Source organism: Symphalangus syndactylus, chromosome 1 (genome assembly GCF_028878055.3).
Source record: "Symphalangus syndactylus isolate Jambi chromosome 1, NHGRI_mSymSyn1-v2.1_pri, whole genome shotgun sequence".
In the NCBI taxonomy this organism is placed as follows: Eukaryota; Metazoa; Chordata; class Mammalia; order Primates; family Hylobatidae; genus Symphalangus; species Symphalangus syndactylus.
Genome location: NC_072423.2, coordinates 128,036,954 through 128,045,331, shown reverse-complemented (window position 1 = coordinate 128,045,331; position 8,378 = coordinate 128,036,954). Strand labels below are relative to the sequence as shown.

The window sequence follows — 8,378 nt, the reverse complement described above, 5'->3', positions numbered from 1 at the left end:
GCCCAGAGGAAAGTTTGCCGTGCCCATGTGTAGTGTAAGCATGTTTCTATTACATACACTAATGTTGTTACCATTTCTGCCTATACTAAAAGGGGAGAAATCTCTAGAAGGATGCCCACACTGTGTACACACTACCTGGGTAAGAAATACCATAGTTAAAACTCTACTGTACCATACCTACTATGAATGTACAGGAACCAAGTTAAGAACCTGCACATACAACCAGACCGCCTATTCAGTCTGTGACCCAAGAAATAATCAGCTATATGTATGTTATGACCCTAAGCTCTTACCCTATGAATTCTGGTTTGAGGTATACATTAAATCAGAGGGAGAAAAAGAAAGAGAGCTTATAGCTCAAACCAAATAATCCCCTCCCTCCTATAAAGGGCCTATTTCCTTGTACTTTGATGCCTGCCATGCCACGTATGTTCATAATCATAAAAAACCAGAAGCAATCTGCAATGGTTTGACACAAGAGAGGCTTAGCAGCAACAGTCCTAAATATCTGTACGGAAAACCACAAATCGGATGCCCAGACTGTAACATTCAGTGTTCTACACTAACACATCTCCAACATTTATATTCAGGAAGGACTGCTCTACTAAGTAGTATGTCAACCAAACCAGATTGTAAGACAAGGACATGCAATCCTTTAAATTTTACTATCTTAAAGCCAGAGCTACCTTTTTGGTCTATAGGACAGACAGTACTATTACAAGTTGATAGGCAAGGAGCAGGCCTTGGACTTTCACTACTAATTGTCAAAAAGACTAGAAGGACTCAAAAGCATCCAACCCCGCAATTCCAGGTCCATAAGTCATTCTATAAGCATTTAATCAGCCAGTGCCCGAGCTTCCTCCATCAACCAAAAACTTATTTGCTCAGCTAGCTGAAAACATAGCTGGCAGCTTAGGAATTTCCTCATGCTATGTATGTGGAGGAACTAATATGAAGAACCAGTGGCCATGGGAGGCAAAGGAATTAATGCCACAAGATAACTTCACTTCGCCTAACCCTGCCAGTAAACCAACAGCCTCAGCCAGTATTTGGTTGTTAAAAGCCTCCATAATTGGAAAGTACTGTATCGCCTGATGGGGAAAGGCTTTCACAGAGGCAGTAGGAGAAACAACCTGCCTAGGGCAACAGTATTATGATGAGACTAAAAACAAAACTCCATGGAGAAACACCCAGAACAACTCCTACTTACCAGATCCAAACTCTTTCTCTTGATTCTCTACTCTAAGCCACTCTTGGCATCAGCTAGAGGCTCCAACTGCCTGGAAGGCACCCTCTGGCCTATACTGGCTCTGTGGAACATGGGCATGTCGGCAACTGCTGGCTAAATGGACAGGAACATGTGTGTTAAAAACAATCAAGCCATCCTTCTTTCTAATTCCTCCAAAGCAAGGGGAACTCTTAAGATATCCAGTTTATGATAAAAATAAAAGAGAAACTAGAAGAAGCATAATCACAAAAATAGACACAAATATCAAAAAGATGTGGACATAGGAGACTGGAAAAATAATGAATGGCCTCCTGAAAGAATCATTAAATACTATGGACCAGCTACCTGGGTGCAACACAGGTCATGGGGGTACCGTACCCCCATGTATATGCTCAACCACATCATAAGGTTGCAGGCAGTCCTTGAAATCATAACCAATGAAACATCAAAGGCACTAGATTTATTGGCAATCCAAGCAACACAAATGAGGAATGCTATATATCAAAATAGGCTGGCTTTAGATTACCTCTTAGCCTTGGAAGGAGGAGTATGTGGAAAATTTAATTTAACCAACTGTTGCCTAGAAATCGATGATAATGGCTGAGTTGTCATGGAAATCACAGCTAGAATATGCAAGTTAGCCCATGTTCCAGTTCAGACTTGGTCCAGGTGGTCCCCAGATTCCTTGTTTGAAGGATGGTTCTCAGCCTTTCGAGGATTCAGAACCCTCATTAGTGGGTTCTTGCTTATTCTTGGCATCTCCTTCATCCTCCCTTGCCTTTTATCCCTGTTTATTAGTAGTATTCAGTCAACTATGGAGGCAATAGTAGCCCGACACACTACCGCGCAGTTGATGACATTAACCAGATACCAGCTGCTGCTGTTTAGAAGAAGCTCAGCTCCATGAGGAGGTGGCAAATAGTGGTGCTTTCTATTAACATCTCTGTTATAAAAAGCACCAAAGCGGGGAACGGAACAGGAATTAAGAGAAATTAAAGAGTGTGTACCAGAAACTCAGTTGTATGTAAGAAAACCCAATTTCCCCTAAGAAAGAGAAAGAGCTGGAGTCCTTTACAAACTGCCTGTTTTTCTGTGGCTAGTGAGCCTTATCTCTCCTCCCTTCACAGGCATTGTGAAGACCCTGTTTCCCTAGCTGTGTAGCTGCAAGGTCACTAGACAGATAAACTTAAGTCGCAAAACATGTTTTTCCTTGAAAAGTAAGAAATGATGTAATGCATGTCTCAATTGAATAACTGTCTTTCTCACTTCTGTAGTAGGCTTCCCCCTGCACAGATCTCCCCTCACCCACGAAATGCTTAAAAGATAACTTAACTCTTTGTTCGGGGCTCAGTCCTTTGGATGTTAATCCGACAGGGCTGGTGCACATAAATGATTAATAAATATCCTCTTGAACCCCATCGGTCTCTCTGATTCCTTAAAATCCCACTAAAATAGAGTGCAAGGGAACACTCTGGATGACGGAAATTCTCTATCTTATTGGATGTGGGTGACCTGTGTGTGTGTGCATATATATATATTTGGTTAGTGCAAACATAATTGCTTTTTTTTTGAGAAGGAGTCTCACTTTGTTGCCCAGGCTGGTGTGCAGTGGTGCAATCTTGGCTCACTGCAACCTCCACCTCCTGGGTTCAAGCGATTCTCATGCCTCAGCCTCCCCAGCGGCTAGGATTACAGATGCATGCTACCACATCCAGCTAATTTTTGTATTTTTTAGTAGAGATGGGGTTTTGCCACATTCAAAACCAGGCTGGTCTCGAACTCCTGACCTCAAGTGATCCACCTGCCTGGGCCTCCCAAAGTGCTGGGATTACAGGCATGAGCCACCACACCTGGCCTAATTGTGGTTTGTGGTTTTGGCCATTACTTTCAATGGCCAAAACCACAATTATGTTTGCACCAACCTAATATAAATTTATCAAAACTAATTGTACTATACACTTAAAAGTCTACATGTTTTATGGCATGTAAATTGTACATCGATGAAAAATAAATACTATTTAAAAAAAACAAACAAATAGGATTAAGCATCTCTGAGGACAAGAATTAGGGAATAGAAGCAAAGTGTTGAGCAAAGCTGAGATTGTAAGTCCTCTGGGTTTTGGCACCTGAAGCAGGCAGCAGCTTCCAGGAGCTTAGATCTTGTAGGGTAACTCTGCTCCATCTAATATGGGGAGGGGGGCCGCAGTCAGAGGCTAGAGCAAGGCAGAGCTGCTCCTCATCTGCAAAGAGACAAAGAAACTGCTGGTTGGCAGCTGTAGGCCTTGTTAGGTTGGAGGATAAACACAAACTCATGACTAAGATTTGAAGCAACCCCTAAGCTCACTGCTCAACAGCTAGAACTGTGGTATGCCCAAACCATTACAGGATATGAGATTCAAACCACTAACAGAAGACCTGATTTTGGATTGCAACTCTAGGCTGCTAACTGGAAGGAGTCTTAGACTGGGTTCCTGAGAAGCAGAATCTGAGGCAGGGATTCTAGTGCCAGTGATTTATTTGAGGTGCTTCCTGGAGAGGGGGAGGGAGGGAAAGAAATAGGACCAGGAAGGGGAAGAAGCTAAGTAAGAACGTGTTCTGTATTAGGGTTCCCCAGAGAATCATAACTAATAGGATATATATCTATATCTATATCTATATCATCAATATATCTGTATCTATATCCATATCTATAGCTGTGTCTATATTGTCTATCTATATCCATAAATTTATAAATATCATAAAAAATTTGCTTACTTGATTATGGAATCTGAAATGTCCCAAGGCCTGCAGTTGCCAAGCTGGAGATCCAGGAGAGCTGAGGATGTGGTTCCAGCCTCAGTCCAAAGACCTAAGGACCAGGACAGCCTATGGTGTAAGTCCAAAAGCTGGCCATCTTGAGACTCTAGAAGAGTTGATGTTTCCGTTAAAAGTCTGAAGGCAGGAAAAGACTGATGTCCCAGCTCAAGTCAGTCAGGCAGGAGGAGTCCCCTCTTACTCATGAAAGGGTCTATTCAGACCCTCAATTAATTGGATGAGACCCACCCACATTAGGGTGGGTGATCTGCTTCACTCAATTTACCAATTCAAATGTTAGTGCCATCCAGATACACCCACGCAGACACACCCAGAATGCTGTTTGACCAAATGTCTGGGCACCCTGTAACCTAGTCAAGTTGGCACATAAAATTAACCATCACAAGTTCCCTCCTGGAGTCTAGCCCCAGCTTGATCTCATGGAGGTTTTGGAGCATGAATTACATGACAGAATGAATCCCACTTTGAGGCAAAGAGTGTCACCTCTTTATTTTTATTTTTGAGACAGGGTCTCACTCTGTCACTCAAGCTGGAGTGCAGTGGCATGATCATGGCTCACTGCAGCCTCAACCTCCCAAGCTCAAGTGCTCCTCCCACCTCAGCCTCCTGAGTAGCTGAGACTACAGGCATACACCACCATGCCCAAATAATTTTTAAATTTTAATTTGCAGAGATGGGGTCTCACTATGTTGCCTGGGCTGGTTTCAAACTCCTGGGCTCAAATGATCCTCCCACCTTGACCTCCCAAAGTGCTGGGGTTACAGGGGCATGAGGTACTGCCCCTGGCTGGGTCTGGCCTTTTTTATCCGTATGTCAGTGAGGCATTTTCCCATTAAACAAATAGTTCTCTGGGGGAAGGGAGCAACCAACCCTCACAGCAGGTAGGGGAGCTGTGCACAAGCAGATATAGGATTTTTGGTAGGACATCAGCAATACCCAGTACAGGGGCAACTTCAAAATTCCTATACAAAAATGGATTAGTAGAAAAGGAGAGAAAGAGGGAAAGAGAGAGAGACTGCGAGAGAAAGAGCAACAAATATTTACAAACAAATAGAAAATCTCCCATTTAAAATGAGTTGCATGCCACAGTTCCATAGCCCAAGGAAGAAATATAATTCTAAAACAATGAACGAGATCAACAATCCAAACAGCAGCTCACTTGAGATGAAATCACCGTAATAGGATAGTGTGGAAAATACTTTTAAATAAACATGATGATCTATCTGGAGGAGAATAAAGTAACACCCACTAAGAAAGAACAACAGATTGTAAAACATTTGCTGACACCAGGGAGGTGGCTCCTGCCCAATGGTGTTAGGAGAGAGAAACATGGGTGTCAACGGTAAACTTCCTTCTAGAACCGAACTTCATTTTTGTTTTCAGACCTCATTTCCCCTAGAAGGCAGAGGCTTAATCTCAGTTAATTCAGCGTTTCACCCATCCCCCCTTTCCTCAGTAATATCTGGTGTTGCAGTTTTGCCGGTGTGACTCTGTTCTTTATGATTTACTGATGTCAGCTCCTCCCTGTAACTGCATCCTGTCTGGGCCTCAACCATCCATCTGTGAAGTCACCTGCTAAGTTGATCCATTCCCACATACCGGGCCATGTCTCACTCAGATCCCTTGGCACTCCTTTTGGGACATGGGAAATACTCCATTTTCTCTTGCTCTTCTCTGTGGCCTCAGAAGACTTACTGGAGCTATCGAGGGCCCTATCTGCTTCCTGCTGCTCAAGCTGGTGTGGGAAACCATCCTACTCTTTCCCCTCCGTGGCTGGTTCATGGGAACTCTTGCAGGCTGCCTTGGTCCACATGCAGACACAACCCACACTGTGTTGCATCTGCCCTTGCACTGTGATGGAGAACTCAGGGATATTGCTTCCTCCCCAAGCTTGACATTGGAAACGTGGCCCCAAAGCCCTATTTTCTCACATCCCAAAACCTGACTGGGGATTTTATTGTGCTTCCTTATCCCAAGGGCTTGGCCATGGGAGGCAGCAGTGCCCGGACTCTTCTCCGGGAAGCTCCCAACTCTTCTGCTTCCTTTCTGACTCCTCTTTCCCTCCCCCTTAGCCTGTGGAAGCCTCATGCTTCTTAGGGCCCCTTCTCAGAAGCTGGACGTGGAGAAGAAAGGCAAGGATGTGTCATTTCAGGAATATAGATGGGACAGGTTTAATTTTAAAATTATTAGAAATTCAGAGGTGGGGGTGGACAAAGAAGAGAAGAGTGAAGGCAAAAGGATGATCAAGAAAATGGATGGTGGTAGAATATCTTTTAGAAACTGGGATATTTGATAGTCAATACTATTGAGCTTGTGCTGTGACACTGTAGACCGCACCTCCTCCTCCATCTCTTTAAAGCTTCTGTAAAGTTTCTACACATTAAAGAGGCCTGATGTGGATAAGCTTTTTGTGAAATTCAAGGGACTCTGTTTCACATTTGAGTCAAGATACTGCAAAAGAATGTGTAGGATGGTGAGATCGTTCATGAACTGAATGGATTCAGTGGAGGCAGCGGCAGAATGTCTAGACCGAGGAAACCATGAGAAAGTGAGCCTTCCAGGGGTTCACAGAAATTGTGGGAAGGTTTTAAAGACAAACCTTATCTAGATTTTTTCTTTTTTTTCGAGATAGAGTCTTGCTCTGTGGCCCAGGCTGGAGTGCAGTGGCGCAATCTCGGCTCACTGCACTCTCCACTTCCAGGTTCAAGCGATTCTCCTACCTCAGCCTCCCGAGTAGCTGGGATTACAGGCGCCCACCACCACACCTGGCTAATTTTTGTATTTTTAGTAGAGACGAGGTTTCTCACCATGTCGGCCAGGCTGGTCTCAAACCCCTGACCTCAAGTGATCCACCTGCCTCGGCCTCCCAAAGTGCTGGGATTACAAGCGTGAGCCACTGTGCCTGGCCAAATCTTATCTAGATTTTTAAAGCAAAGGGTCACCTCAGCTGACATCTGTGTTAGACCTGCTGAAAGGAAACATGTAGACTCCCTCTCAGTCTGTGAATGGAGTCATGGAAGCCTTGACTGAGGACCTACTATGGGCTAGATGTGCTGTCCTTGGTACCATGAATATGAGAATTAAAATCCTATGCCACTTGTCATGAAGTCTCCCTCAATCAGTGGTAAACAAAGAACTACAATATTGTAAGCTAAGTGCCATAGAGAGGGATGTCATCCGAGAAGACTGACAGCCTCTGCACTGACACCGTTCAGGGGAAACTAGCTCTTGGGAGGCATGGGAGAGTTTACTATCTGTCCTATTCATGTCCTCTTCTGCCCCCAAAGCCCACAGAATTTTTTGCCAACATGGTCCTAATCCTTATGTCTGAATTTCAGACACAGTGCCATGGATATTTACACGCCCTTTGCCTCATTAAAGCAGGGGCATTTCTCTTCTCTTTTGGTTATTGTTATTATCGCTAACCATTGTTGAGTGATCACGGGACTATATACCGCAGAAGGTACGTGATGGCCACGTTATGATACTGTGGTTAAGCTGATGGGAGAGTAGAGGTACAGTACGAAGAAAAGGTGTCACCAAAACAGGAAAATGCCCATTATCTCGAAAACGTTTGGGTGACAGAACTGTCTTAATGTCCACAGTTGGGGTGAAAAACAGCAGGCTCCTTTTGGAGGGGGACATTTGCCATAAACAAACTGACTGTGAGATTCTTAGCACTCCTTTTGGGACATGGGAAATACTCGATTTTCTCTTGTTCTTCTCCGTGGCCTCAGAAGACTTACTGGAGCTATCGAGGGCCTTTTCTGCTTCCTGCTGCTCAAGCTGGTGTGGGAAACCATCCTACCCTTTCCCCTCAGTGGCTGGTTCATGGGAACTCTTGCAGGCTGCCTTGGTCCACATGCAGACACAACCCTGGGATGTGACACAACACTTTTGGCATGAAGATAAAGGAGAATTAGGAGACATTTTCTTTAAGTGAGAGTTGCAAAGAACAATCCATCCTCACCCTTTCCCACAGAAACAGCATCAAAATTAAAAAACAAAAAATCAAATTTCCTGTTTCAATTGTTGAAGAGGGAGAGAAGCTCTTACATCGTGGACTCCTGCAGCAGAGGGATTCATGGGACTCTGATACAATAGGAGTTTTGTAACAGACGGCAAAAAGTCCAAGCCTGCTTTCTTCCCTTTCCTTCAATGGATGAACAAACCCAAGGCAGAATAATCTTTGCAACAACTCGGCAGAGAGAGGTAGCTATGCCTGACGGAGGCCTTGCTTGGCCAACGGAAGTAACATTACATGTGATAGATCTGAGATGGTGTTGAGAGGGAAGGGAAAGGAGAAGGGGAAAGAAAGAAGTAAAAGAGAAAAGGC

The 8,378-nt window shown here is 44.2% G+C and overlaps 1 long non-coding RNA gene across 1 annotated transcript; it reads right to left on the bottom strand.

Moving 5' to 3' along the window:
- Positions 1-1,240: 1,240 nt before the first annotated feature.
- Positions 1,241-4,099, bottom strand: LOC134731821 (uncharacterized). Its single transcript, XR_010114424.1, has 3 exons — positions 3,983-4,099; positions 3,355-3,468; positions 1,241-1,342 (listed from the first exon to the last, which is right to left on the bottom strand). It is a non-coding gene; the product is annotated as an uncharacterized lncRNA (long non-coding RNA).
- Positions 4,100-8,378: the final 4,279 nt, after the last annotated feature.